Source organism: Tamandua tetradactyla, chromosome 2 (genome assembly GCF_023851605.1).
Source record: "Tamandua tetradactyla isolate mTamTet1 chromosome 2, mTamTet1.pri, whole genome shotgun sequence".
NCBI classification, from domain to species: Eukaryota; Metazoa; Chordata; class Mammalia; order Pilosa; family Myrmecophagidae; genus Tamandua; species Tamandua tetradactyla.
In genome coordinates this window covers 165,485,169-165,499,766 of record NC_135328.1, presented here as the reverse complement: position 1 = coordinate 165,499,766, position 14,598 = coordinate 165,485,169, and the positions used below count along the sequence as shown (strand labels likewise).

Sequence of the window (14,598 nt, the reverse complement as noted above, 5' to 3'; positions counted from 1 at the left end):
GCTGGTCTCTTGGTCACAAAATCTCTCAGTGATTTTTTATCTGAAAATGTTTTAATTTCTCCCTCCTTTTTGAAGGACAATTTTTTGCTGCAGATAGAATTCTTTGTTGGCAGTTTTTCTCTTTTAGTAATTTAAATATATCATACCACTGTCTTCTTTCCTCCATGGTTTCTGCTGAGAAATCTATGCATAGTCTTATTGGGTTTCCCTTGTATGTGATGGATTGCTTTACTCTTGCTTCTTTCAAGATTGCCTTTCTCTTTGACCTCTGACATTCTGATTAGTAAGTGTCTTAGAGTACGTCTATTTGGATCTATTTTTGGGGGGTACGCTGCACTTCTTGGATCTGTAATTTTAAGTCTTTCATAAAAGTTGGGAAATTTTCAGTGATAATTTCCTCCATTAGTTTTTCTCCTTCTTTTCCCTTCTCTTCTCCTTCTCGGACACCCATAGCATGTATATTCATGAACTTCATATTGTCATTCAATTCCCTGAGTCCCTGCTCATATTTTTCCATTTTGCCCTGTACATTTTTTTTCTTGTCAGATTTCAGATGTTCCATCCTCCAGTTCACTAATCCTATCTTCTGCCTCTCAAAATCTACCATTGTATGTTTCCATTGTTTTTTCATCTCTTCTACTGTGCCTTTCATTCCCATAAGTTCCATGATTTGTTTTTTCAGATTTTCAATTTCTTCTTTTTGTTCATTCCTTGCCTTCTTTATATCCTCCATCAATTCATTGATTTGGTTTTTGGTGAAGTTTTCTATGTCTGTTTGTATATTCTGAATTAATTGTTTCAGCTCCTTTATCTCATTGAATTGTTGGTTTGTTCCTTTGACTGAGCCATATCTTCAATTTTCCTAGTGTGATTTGTTATTCTTTGCTGGCATCTAGACATTTAATTACCTTAATTAGTTTATTCTGGAGATTGCTTTCACTTCTTTTACCTAAGGTTTTCTTGCTGGATGAATTTGTTGTCTATAGGTTCTTTGACATTCAGTTCAGCTTTTTCTGGACCTCTTAGCTTAGGTTTTGTTTAACAGAGAAGAATTTTTCAGTTCTTGCTTTCTTGTTTCTTGCCCTGCTTGTACAGTGCCTTTTCCCCCCACCCTTAGGAAGGTCTACGTAGGTATTATTGACCCCAGCCAGATTTTCCCAGACCAAACTGACCTCCTATCAGGAGAAAAGAGTCACCTGCATCAATTTTCCCTGAGGGTGAGACCCAGCAGGTTGAAAGACTTTCCTGTGAAGTCTCTGGACTCTGTTTTTCTTATCCTGCCCAGTGTGTGGTGCTTGTCTGCCTGCAGGTCCCACCAGTATAAGATGATGTGGTACCTTTTACTTTGACAGACTCTCCCTAGCAGTGTAACTTTTGACCAATTACAAACAAATGTTCCTCAGTTGCTTGATATTTTATTGGGAATAATAATAGTACCTAACTCAGAGAATTGTTATATGGATTAATTGAACTAATATATGTAAGGCTCTCTGCCAGGCACATAGTGCTGTATAAGTTTTGCCATTCTCTTCCTCCTCTCCTCCTGATGTTAGAAAATTTACCTCATATTCTTATTTTGCTAATTCTGAAAAGGTGTTTGAAAAATTCTGTATTTTTTTGTCAATGTGATTTTCATTTAATCTCTTCATATGACAAATAGTATTAATACATTTTCTAATGTTAAATCATTTTTTATTTTTTATTTATATTTCTGTATTCATTTGCTAATATTCTATTTAGAATTTTTGCTTCCATATTTGTAAGTTAAATTAGCATATTTTCCTTATACTGTAATTTGTGGGTTTTTTATATTAACATCAACCTGAGTCTCATCAAATGTATTAAGTTGCAGTCCTCATTTTCCATTCACAGAGTTATAACCACATGTATAAGATTGAAGTAATCTTTTCCTTGACTATGTGATAGAACATTCCTAGAAACCAAACTGGACATCTTGATTGATTTGGGTGTTGTTTTAGTTTGCTAGCTGCCAGGATGCGATACACCAGAAATGGAATGACTTTTAAAAGGGGGAATTAAATAAGTTGCTAGTTTACAGTTCTAAAACTGTGAAAATGTCCAAATTAAAGCAAGTCTATAGAAATGTCCAATCTAAGGTATCCAGGGAAATATACCTTGCTTTAAGAAGACGGATGACATTCAGGGTTTCTATCTCAACTGGAAAGGCACGTGGCAAACTTTCTTTCCAGGCTTCTTCTTTCATGAACATCCCTGGGGGCATTTTCTTCTACATCTCCAAAGGTCTCTGGCTGTGTGGGTTCTCATGGTTCTCATGGCTCTGCTGCACTCTCTCCAAAAAATTTCCTCTTTTAAAGGATTTCAGTAAAATAATCAAGACCCACCTGGAATGGGTGGAGTCACATCTCCCTCTAATCAAAGATTAATACTCACAATTGTGTGTGTCACGTCTCCATGGAGATAATCTCATCAAAGGATTCCAAAATTAAGTGCTGAATAACATTGAAAAGGAATGGCTGCCTCCATAAGATTGGATTAGAATTAGAGCATGGCTTTTCTAGGGTGCCTAATCCTTTCCAACTGGCATAGATGTTAAACAAATTCTTCAATTTTAATTGTTTCAAATCTTCCATATTTTAAAAACCTGCATATTTTGGAATATGTTCAAACCTTCATTACAGTTGCAAAAATAATACAAAATCCATACAGAACACTCCAACATTTCCCCACCAACCCCCTGCTCCAGATACTCAGATCCACCAATTTAACTTTCTGTCACATTTGACTATATTATTTTATCCATCATCTGCCCATCCATTCTTCCATTTATCAATCCATTCTCCAAACATTTGAGTGTATAAGTTGCATACATCTTGGTCCTTGAATATAATGCTGCCATGTACATTTTCCGAGAACAAGGTTATGCATGATATAACCACCTCAAGTGCAGTTTTCAAGTTAATTTAACATTGATATAAAGCTTATAGTATATATTCCATTTTTTTCATATATCTCAAAACTGTCCCTTTGAACCTTTTCTGCCTCCATTAGATCCCATCCAAGGTAGTATATTAATTTAATTGTCATTGTCTCTTTAGTTGTTCCTTCTTTTTTCACTTTAATTGTGGCAACATATATGCAATCTAAAATTTTCCCATCTCAACCATCCCCAAGCATATCATTTAATGGGATTAATCACATTCACAATATTGTAGTACTCCATCACCTCCCATTACTAAAACAGAAACACTATACTTATTATACATTAACTTCCCATTCTCCCTGCATCCTACTCTACCTGTACTCTAATTTCTATCTCTATGAGTTTGTATATTTTCCAATATTTGCTTTGTAGTTACCATGGTGCTTACATTTAACATCCTAAAGCTTTATCAATCTCAATTTCTTTGTTACCAACTTAACTTCAATAGGATTCACAAACTATTTTCCTATACTCCTCCATCCTCTGCCTTTATTTAGTTCTTGCCAAAAATGACATATTTATGCTTTATGATTCCAAAACCCTTATTTAATATTGAATTTTCTTTGGGATTATATAGGATGTAAAAAGTACAGTTACAAACCAAGGGTACAATAGTAACTGGCATTTATATTAACCCATGCCATTGCCTTCACTGGAGATCTTCATTTCTTCACACAGCTGTGATCTACTCTCTATCGTTCTTTCTTTCTAACTTGAAAAACTTTCTTTAGCATCTCTTATAGAGCATTCTCCCTCAGCTTTTGTTTTATCTGGGAATGTCTTAATTTTTGAAAGGTAGCTTTGTGGATATAGAATTCTTGGATGGCAAATTTTTGCTTTCAGCACTTTATATCATCCCAAAGCCTTCTTACCTCCATGGTTTCTGCTAAGAACTTGGCACATTTTGAAATAGTGCCCAGGCTCCTTTGTGTGCAATATGTTGCTTCTCTCTTGTGGCTTTCAGAATTCTCTTTATCTTTGGCATTCAACAGTCTGATTATAATATGCTATGGCATACGTTTTTCTGGGTTTATCCTGTTTGGAGTTTGTTGAGCAACATGCATATCTATATCATGTCTTCAATTAAATTTCAGAAGTTGTCAACTATTATTTTCCAGAATATTCCATCTTTGCCTTTCTCTCTTTCTTCTCCTTCTGAGATTCCCGCAATGTGTTTTTGCCATGCTTGGTGTTGTCCCATGGATTTCTCAGACTCTGTTCACTTTTCTTCATTCTTTCTATTTTCTGCCCCATATACTGAATGAATTCAATCATTTTATTTTCAAGTTCACTTTTTAAAAGTTCTACCAGCCCCATTCTGCTATTGAACACTTTTAGGGAATTCTTAATTTCTGCCACCTTGATCTTCAGCTCTGTCTGCAGCCTTCTTACAATTTCCATCTCTCCATTGCTGTTCTTGTTGTGCTCATTAACCATTTCCCTGATTTCCTTTCATCCTTTGTCCATGTTTTCCTTTAGCTCTTTGAGCATATGTGGGACCATTTTTAAAAAAGTCTTTGTCTGGAATATCCCAGGTGTGATCCTCTTCACTGATGGTTTCAAAGCCTTATTCTTTTCACTTACCTGGGCCACTGCTTCCTATTTCTTTGTATGTTTTGAAACCTTTTATGGAAATCTGAATATTTTAATATGTTAATGTGTTATCACTGAAATTTAGGCCCTGAAGTGTCTTTTCTTAGACTTGCATCCAGCTGATGTTATTACCAAGTTTTCCTTGAATTCCAGGAGTGAACAACAAAAAAAGAAGGAATAAAAGAAAACACCTGAGGGCCGTGGAGGCACCGGCTGCCGCGCAGGGAGGAAGCCAAGGCCACAGCTTGACCAGGCCCCTCTGCGCTTGTGTCTGGCAGAACCGGTGTGAGACGAAGTTACACTCCTTTCCTGCTGCCTTGATAATCAAGAGTTTTGGACAGACCTTTGAGCACACACCGAGATAGTGCTGAGCCAGACAAACAGCACAGACGATGGTGCTGAAATGGATTAAAAAGCAACTTAGTGATTTGGCCCGTGACCCCCTGTTCTGCAGATCCAGTTGGGGGTGATATGTTTCATTGGCAAACCACAATTATGGGACCTAAATGACAGCCCGTATCAAAGCGGTGTATTCTTTTTGACAATTCATTTTCCTACAGATTACCCTTTCAAACCACCTAAGGTTGCATTTACAACAAAAATTTATCATCCATATATTAACAGTAATGGTCTCGATCATCTAAGATCACAGTTGTCTCTTGCTTTAACTATTTCTAAAGTTCTTTTATCCATTTTTTCACTGCTATGTGATCTGAACCCAGATGATGCCCGAGTGCCAGAGATTGCATGGATTTATAAAACACTTAGTGATAAGTACAATAGAATATCTCGGGGAGGGACTCAGAAGTATGCCAAATGATGCTGCCTTAAAGTCAGAATAATCTGCATTATAGCTGGAATAAACTTTAACTTACTGTTCCTTTTTTGATTTTCTTATCTGGCTGCTCCCCCATCAGACCTCATCTTTTTTTATTTTAGTTTTTGTTTACCCCCCTCCATTCATTCTCATGCTCATCTGAAAAGACTTAAGTTCTTCCAGCTTTGGACAATAACTACTTTTAGAAACTGTAAAGTAATTACAAGAGAACAGTTGCCCAAGATTCAGAATTTTTTAAAACATGGAGCGTGTATATTACGTGGCCAATGTCTTCACCCTAACTTGGTTATGAGACTAAAACCATTCCTCACTGCTCTAACATGCTGAAGAAGTCATCTAAGGGGGAGGGAGATAGATGTTCAATTGTCACATCAAAGGAAACAGCAACTCTATAGCAGCATCCATTGTTGTTTGAGACTTCCACTGTTAGAAATTTGAGGTTACGTGATATACATGATGCTCATAACTGATGTGGCTGGAGACTTGGTACTGAATTTGTAGCATCAGCAGAACAGAAAATGTGATGTATTTTATGCATGTCAATAAAGGAATGACCTGTTCTTATTCTACAGAGAATGGAAATTGGAAGTCAACACCCTTTGTATTCCAAAATAGGGTCTCAAACATTTTTTAATTTTCATTTAAACTGTTAGGAAGCTTGGTGCTATTAAATAATCTATCTTCCAAAACATTGTTTCATGTAGCACAGAATAAATGATGCAAGTTGTCAATGGATAAGTGATCAACTAATAGCTCTGCTAGTAATTGATTTATTTTTCTTCAGTAAAGTTGCATAAACCAACGAATTAGTTGTTTGGATTAATCAGTATGGGAAACAATCTTTTGTAAATGCAAATCTGGTTTTTTTGTATATGCTGGTGGGATTTGTTTCATTGTTTGACATCAAATGATGATGCAAAGTTCCGAAGAGTGAATATTTTGCCACGTGCGGTTAAAGTGCACTGTCTGCTACAGGATGACACATTGATTGACTCGATTTATGCAGAATTAATAAGCTAATCAAATAATATAGCTGTAGTGTGCTGCACATGGTATTGGCAGCCCTAGAGTTCACAGGACTTGGGACCCAGCGGTTTTGAATTTTAACTTGTATGTGGAGTTTAAGAAATCTGTTTTCCCGCTGCAACCCCCTATTTAGCTAAATTTTTTTCCTCACCTTGTACACTTAACGGATGATACAATCATAACATAGGAGCAATAATGAGTCAAAATTTACAGTATAAAATATTGTTTTGCTGTGGGAGTTGTTATGAGGCTGTATTGAAGGGACTTACCATGTGGGATATTGAGTATCCATTGAAATAGATTCATTCAGCCACTTACATTAATGAGCATTTAAATGCACAAGCTGTCATTTCAGGTGACTTAACATGAATGAATAAAAGTCAATGCTACTGGATTATTAAAAAAAAAAAAAAACACCTTTTCCAGTTATGGGTCTCCCTGATCTTTTATGTGCATGCACCTTGTCTGGGTATGTACCTGTGGTACTATGAATTCTCCCATTTACATGGCTACAAATATCCCATTCCCTTGCAAACTGTTTCCTCACAGTCCTGGGCACTGCACTGTATGCCCTGCAGAGAACAATCAATCCCTTGCCCCAGGCACCATGGCTTGACTGCTTTTCTTCAGTACTCTGCAGGAGAGTGCTGTGAGTTTGAAATTTTTTTCATTATTACTTTTCAATGCCCAGATTATTTAAAAATATTATTATGGGGAAAATCTTTGTTTTTGTGTTTTATTTTATAGCATTATAGAGAAAATATGACCAATAATGTCTGTTTGCTTTTCACTGAGATTTTCTTTGTTTTCTATCAGAGACCAGAGTATTATAAATGTTCCATATGTGTTTAAAAGAATGTGTACTTTAAATTTCTGACTTGAGTTTTGCACATGTCCAATAATGTTAAAAATACTGGTAGTTAAAATTTGGTGGGTTTCAAATGTTCATCAACAGACGAGTGGCTAAACAAGCTGTGGCATATACATACGATGGAATATTATGCAGCTATAAGACAGAATAAAATCATGAAGCATGTGGCAACGTGGTTGGACCTTGAGGACATTATGCTGAGTGAAATTAGCCAGAAACAGAAGGACAAGTATTGTATGGTTTCACTGATATGAATTAACATTAATGAATGAGCTTGGAGAATTTCAGTTTAGAACAGGTCATCAGGAGGTAGAAATAGGGTAGATATTGGGTAATTGGAGCTGAAGGGATACAGATTGTGCAACAGGACTAATTGTTAAAATTCAGAAATGGATAGCACAATACTACCTGATTGTAGCACAATAATGTAAGAACACTGAATGAAGCTGAATAGGAGAATGATAGAGGGAAGAGGGCTGGAGGTGCATATGAAACCAGAAAGAAAGATAGATGATAAAGACTGAGATGGTATAATCTAGGAATGCCTAGAATGTACAATGATAGTGACTAAATGTACAAATTAAAAAATGTTTTTGCATGAGAAAGGACAAAAGAAAGGCTAAGTCTACTTAAAATTAGGCCTAAGAGTCACCCCCAGAGGAACTCTTTTGTTGCTCAGATGTTTTGTGGCCTATCTCTCTCTCAACTAACAACAAGTAAATTCACTGCCCTCCCCCTCTCTACGTGACTCCCAAGGGTGTAAACCTTCCTGGCAACATGGGACAGAAATCCTAGAATGAGGTGGGACTCAGTATCAAAGGACTGAGAAAACCTTCTTGACTGAAAGGGGAAAGCAAGAAATGAGACAAAATAAAGTGTCAATGGCTGAGAAATTTCAAACAGTTGAGAGGTTATTTTGGAGGTTATTCTTACTCATTATATAGATATCCCCTTTTTAGTTTAAGGTATATTAGAGAGGCTGGAGCAAAGTACCTGAAACTGTAGAGCTGTGTTCCAGTAGCCATGCTTCTTGAAGATGAATGCATGATGACACAGCTTTCGCAATGTGACTATGTGATTGTGAAAATCTCATGTGTGATGCTCCTTTTATCTATGGTATGGACAGATGAGTAAAATATACGGATTAAAAATAAATAAACAATAGGGGGAACAAATGTTAAAACAACTTGAGAAGACTGAAATTCTAGTGATCAAAGAAATGGAGTGGTTGGGGTATAGAAAAAAATTGTTGAGCTTACTATAACTCAAGTACTGGATCTGAACTCTTAGAGTATTTATTCATTTGATTCTTTCAACAGTATTATAAGGTTCATACTATCATCCCTATTACTACCATACCATTTTCTAGTTAATGGAACTAGAGTAAAGAAAGGTAAAGCAGTTTGTTGAGATCACATAGCTCAAAAGTGACTGGGTCAGGATTTGAAACCAGGTATTCTGCCTCCAGGAATTCATACTCTCAACCACTCTGCTATATTATACCAACCAATGGATGAAGTTGGATAATTATGCTGTTCAAATATCCTAAATTCATAGCTGAATTCAATTATGAATTGACAAAAATAGTGAGAAAAGTGCATCAAAATTTCAAATCATGTCTGTAGGTTTGTCTATTTTTTATTGTAATTACATCAGTTTTTTTAGCTTTAGATATTTAGGTCCATATAAGTTCAGAATTTTTATATCCTTTTCCCAAAAGTAACATTTCTCGTCTCCCAAATTTCTTTGGCTTTAAATTATAATTACCCAATATCAATATTCTAGATGCCAGCTTTCTTTTAGTTTGTATATACCTAGAAAGACTTGTTCTTATCCTGTATTTAAAAAAAAAAACACTTTTTATTCATTTTCAGGCACGTGTTTTGCAAATATCATAAAACTGAAATGTTTTAAAATACAATTTGATATTATCTGTCTTTTAATTGAAAAGTCTAGTGCATTTGTATTTAATAGATTAGTGACATATTCATTTTTCAATTACCTATGTTTGTGATATTCAGTGCTTTTTATTTCTTCCTCTATTCTCTGCCTTTTATTCAATTGAATGAGTTTTACAACCCAATCTCCTCATCTGTTTTGGAAGTTATAAACTATATACTATTTATCCAGTTATCTTTTAATTTTTAACAAGAATAATTGATTTGGTATTCTATAGTTCTTGCATTTTTCAATACCTTAGAATGTTTATGACCCCCAATTAATCATCTTAAAAATAGAGTCAATGCTTAGGTAAATTTATCCTTGTGATTATCATTTTATTTGCTCACCATTGCCTCTTCAATTATTTCCTACTGGGTTAGCTTTCATTTACCCTGAAGTAGATCCTTAGTAGGGAAATTTATTCTCTGCCCCCCTTTCTATTTTTTTCTCCCTTTTGAGTGATAGATGATATTTACTTTTCCTCAGCACTTTAAAGATATTATTTCACTGTTTTTTTTTTTATTTTTTGGCCTCCATTGTTGTTCTTGAGACAACTGTTGTGGATCAACTATGGCACCTATTCAGGTAACCTTTTCTCTCTGGATTAAGATCCATCTTTTGTATGAATTATAGCTGTGACATTATTTTTTATCTTGCTTGATTTTTACTAGAATTTTAGAATTTTTTGAATCTGTACTGGGACTTTCATTTGTTCTGGAAAATACTGAGTCATTATTTTCTAAAATATCACCTCTCTACATTCTTTCTTTTTGTTTTGTATACTGTATGGTGGGGGTCACATTTCATTCTTTTTCCATGTGACTACCCTGTTATTGCAGCACCATTTTTTGAATTTTTTTTCTTTTTTTTTTTTTTTTTTGCAGCATGTGGTCTGGGAATCAAACCTGTGTCTCCCACATGAAAGGCAAGAAGTCTACCACTGAGCAACCCTTGCACCTCCTCTACATTCTATTTTATTCTCCTGGAATTCTTACTTGATTTATGTTGGGCTTTTTTTCCTAACCACTGTGTTTCTCAAACTTATTTTCTTTTTTTCCATTACTTTATCTCTGAACTGCATTTTGAGTAATTTTTCAAATTTATTTTGTTTATTAATTCTTCATTTGAGTCTTATCTTTTTTTATTTTGCTCATTGTGTTTATAATCTCATACTTCATTCATGATTCTTTTGATTGATTCTCTTTCATATCATCTATTTGTCCACCATGTGTCTTAGACTAGATTAGACTAGGTTATGCTGCAGTAACAAAAAGAAAGAAAAGAAGCCCAAATTCTCGATGATTTAACACAACAGAATTTTATTTCTTGGTTATACTATGTGTCCTAGAAAAGTTGATGTGTTGTTTTATTCCACACAATTATTCATCAATCTAGACTGACTGAAGTACCAAAATTTATTTCTGCATCATATGAAACATAAGACTTCTCAGTCATCATGGCAGCAGAAGAGAGCAAGGGAAATCATATACCACCTTTTAAGTGCTTTGGCCCAAATATAACACACATTGCTTCTCATAAGAGCCTATTTGCCAGAATGAGTCATACTGCTCTACCAACCTATAATGTGTCTGGGGATTACACTCTTCCAGGAAATTAGGAAGGGAAGGAGAAATAGTTATTGGTACATAATGGCAAAGTCTACTCCATTTTTAGTTCTTTGTACTTGTAATTTCTTTGTTTTCATATATTTTAAACACATCAAGTTTTAAAGTTTTTATCTAATTACCACAGATTCTTGGGGGCTCTGAAATTTCTTTCATTGCTTACTTCCTTACTTTCACTCAAAGAAGTTGCCGCCAAGTTGATAGTGATGCTAACACTCTGGTCCTATGGTTTAAACTGATCAATCTGGTTAGCAAAGGAAGGAAATTTGTATTTCTATTTAGCTATGTTCTTCTTTAACTTGTCAGAAAAATTATGTTTCCATCTTCAGTGTAGTTAGTACAAAGGTGCCATGGGATCCTGACATATGTCTCATTTCACACTCAGAAATATGAGGTAAGTGATCTTATCTTGCATTCAAAATAGGAGGAAATAGAGGAAGGCCTTAAGTAATGGTGGCAAAGAGAAGTTGGTGATTTCCTTCTATCAGAAAAAAATAGTATAAAAGTGAACAAAATTGTTCAAACTAATGATTTCAGGGAACCGGAAGTTCACCTCAGACAGACAACAAATTGAGAAGTGTTTAGTATTAAAGAGTTGCTCTCCTGAGATTTGGGCAAGAATGAAGGGACTGTGTGATCTTCTTGCCTAAGGCTGTTCCGCACTCCCCACCCCCTGATTAGTGGGAGGACAGTATAAACTTGAGGTAGATTGTGATAAGTTAGAGGTAAATATTGAAATCTCTAAAGTAATCTCTTAAAGTAAGTCTAAATACAGTTAAATGACAGAAGTATTGAATGGTATACTAAAATATTTGTATAACAAAAGAGAAGGCAGTAAAGTAAGGCCAGAGGAGCAAAAAAGCCAGAGACATATAGAAAGCAAATAGCAAAATGGTAGGCATAAATTTATCCATATTAGTAAGTGCATTGAATGTAAATGGACTAAATACCTTAATCAAACAGTAGAGATTCAAACTGGATTAAAAAGCAAGATCCACCAAAATGCTGCCTACAAGATATATACATTGGATTTAAAGACACAAACAGGTTGAAATTTTTTTTTATAAAGAGAAAAAAGACAGCTGGAGGGGCTTTATTAATATCATACGAAATAAAATTAAGCCAAAACATAGTAAAGACAAAGAGGATATTTTTATAACTACAAAAGTTGATGTATTAGGCAGCCATAACTATTATTTAAACATGTACACCTACAAACAGAGCCCCAAAACACATTTTAAAAACCAAGGGACAAGTAAACAATTCAGCAATTATATTTGGAGATTTCAATACATCTCCCAATAATTGATATGATTAGAAGAAAGAGCACTATCTTCCAGTTTCATCTAACTGACACTTCCATGTATTGGCTGTCAGATGTATCACAGACTGGCCTAAAGACATATGGTAGAGATAAATAGGGTTACAAGGCAAGCTACCCCATCCATAACTTAGAGTGCAATGAGGCACAGTGATGGCAAAGAGAGTACTGAGAGCTGAGGCCAAGTAAAGTGGCTTCTTCCATATTTTCATGATCAAGGATACCAGTTTTTAGTGGTATCCTCAGCTCTCAATACTATCTCATTGCCTTCACTGTGTCTCATTGCACTCTAAGTTCAGCAGCTATGTTGACTCGAATCACATATGATAAATAGTATCATCATTCCCAGTTATTCACTTCCATCCTCAAAAAGATGATACATATCTACCTCTTGCCACTGGCTTGCAATGCCTCCTATGGGAGTACAATTCCATACATCATTGAGGCCTCACTATGATTTGATTTAGCCAAATGTTCTAGTTTGCTAGCTGCCAGAATGCAATATACCAGAAATGGAATGGCTCTTAAAAAAGGGGAATTTAATAAGTTGCTAGTTTACAGTTCTAAGGCCAAGAAATATTTCAGTTAAAACAAGTCTATAGAAATGCCCAATCTAAGGCATCCAGGAAAGGATACCTTGATTCAAGAAGGTCAATGAAGTTCAGAGTTTCTCTCTCATCTGGAAAGGCACATGGTTAACATGGTCAGGGCTCCTCTCTCAGATGGAACGGCACTTGGTGAGCACAGCATCATTGGCTAGCTTCCTCTCTTGGCTTCCTATTTCATGAAGTTCCCCGGGAGGCATTTTCCTTCTTCATCTTCAAAGGTCACTGACTGGTGGACTCTGCTTCACGTGGCTGTGTCATTCTGCGATGCTCTCTCTCAGATCTCCTTCTTTCTCCAAAATGTTTCCTTTTTTTATAGGACTCCAGAAACTTATCAGACCTACCCAAATGGGTAGAGACATGTCATCACCTAATCCAGTTTAACACCACTCTTGATCAAGTCACATCTCTAGGGAGATGATCTGATCACAGTTTCAAACATACAGTATTGAATAGGGATTATTCTACCTTTATGAAATGGGATTTAGATCAAAACATGGCTTTCTAGTAGACATACATCCTTTCAAACCAGCACACCAAAATAATGTGAGAAAACGTGAGACCCTTATGTCCATCCAGAACCTTAATAGCCATTCTGTGGCTTAGCCTTTGTTTATTTATCTCTTCTGCAAGACTGATATGTATCAGATAGAGGCTGCTTCTGCAATCTAGATCCTTGAATGAAGAAGAAGAATGGAACAAAGCAGCAGTGACTCATCATGTGAACAGAGCCACAGCCTTTGTGAAGTCATTATGTAACATGAGTGAAAAATAAATTGTTACTCCTGAGATATTTAGTTTTTTGTTTTCAAAACTTAACCTAGTAAAATATGAGTGATACACTTGGACATTTAATACCCCAACTAATGCCACAATCCCAGTGTGATATACTTTCTTATTGGAGTAGCTACCAAGCCACTTTTCTCTATTGCAGAAGAGGGTACTGATCCATAAGTTAGAACCATGGAAACCATTTTAGTTTATATATTCTTATCACCCTTTGGCCATAGTGAGCTCACATGAGCACAATTCTTTCCTTCAATTATTTCAGCTGAGGTCTGGAGTCTAGAAATTCAGAGCCAAGTCTCATTCATTGAAGAGCTTTAAGAAAAGGTCTAAAATCTGCTGATCCCTGAAGAAATCTTTACTCCCATTCCATCTGTTGCCTTATTAGTTTCTGTTGGATTCTCTGTACCCCAGTATCCTTCCAAAACAAAACAAAACAAAACTTGCCTTTAAAATTAAGCCAGTGCTAGTTGGTTTCTGTTTGTGTGTAAGCAAAAGAACCTTAATATATCAAGCCCCTAAAACTATCCCTGGGTTACTCAAATTCATTCCTTAAATGTTGGCTCAGCAAAGGCCAGCCCCTGCCAGGGGCTGCTGCTACAGTGGCAAGGGAGAAGGAAGGAGTCCTGTGGTAAGGGGTTCAGTTGCTTTTAAGAGTCTGGCCAGGAATGAAGCAGAGCCTGGAGTTTCCAAATCCCATCCCTATGTTTTAATTTTCACACATTATTTTCTTTCTTCATCCCTCTAAACAGGGTCCAGTTTCCAGATTGTCTGGTGGGCCCTCTTTCTAGATCATTGAAACAAGGAATGGGGCAGAATGTGTGGGATTCAGGGCTCTCTTGCTATGTGGATGGGTGGTCACGAGCAGGGTTATTTTTGACCAAGTGGGTGCTGAGTACTTTCAATTACAATTGAATACTGTTGCCTGAAATTTCTTGGCAGTATTTCAATCTAATATATTAGAATATAATTGCCCTTATTAAGAGAAAGAACAGATATGCATTAACACAACACTTTGCAAAGCAAGGGG

General features: G+C 35.9%; 1 pseudogene; it reads left to right on the top strand.

Moving 5' to 3' along the window:
• Window positions 1–4,947: 4,947 nt before the first annotated feature.
• LOC143657806 (ubiquitin-conjugating enzyme E2 D3 pseudogene) lies at window positions 4,948–5,375 on the top strand (annotated as a pseudogene).
• The last annotated feature ends 9,223 nt before the right edge of the window (window positions 5,376–14,598 follow it).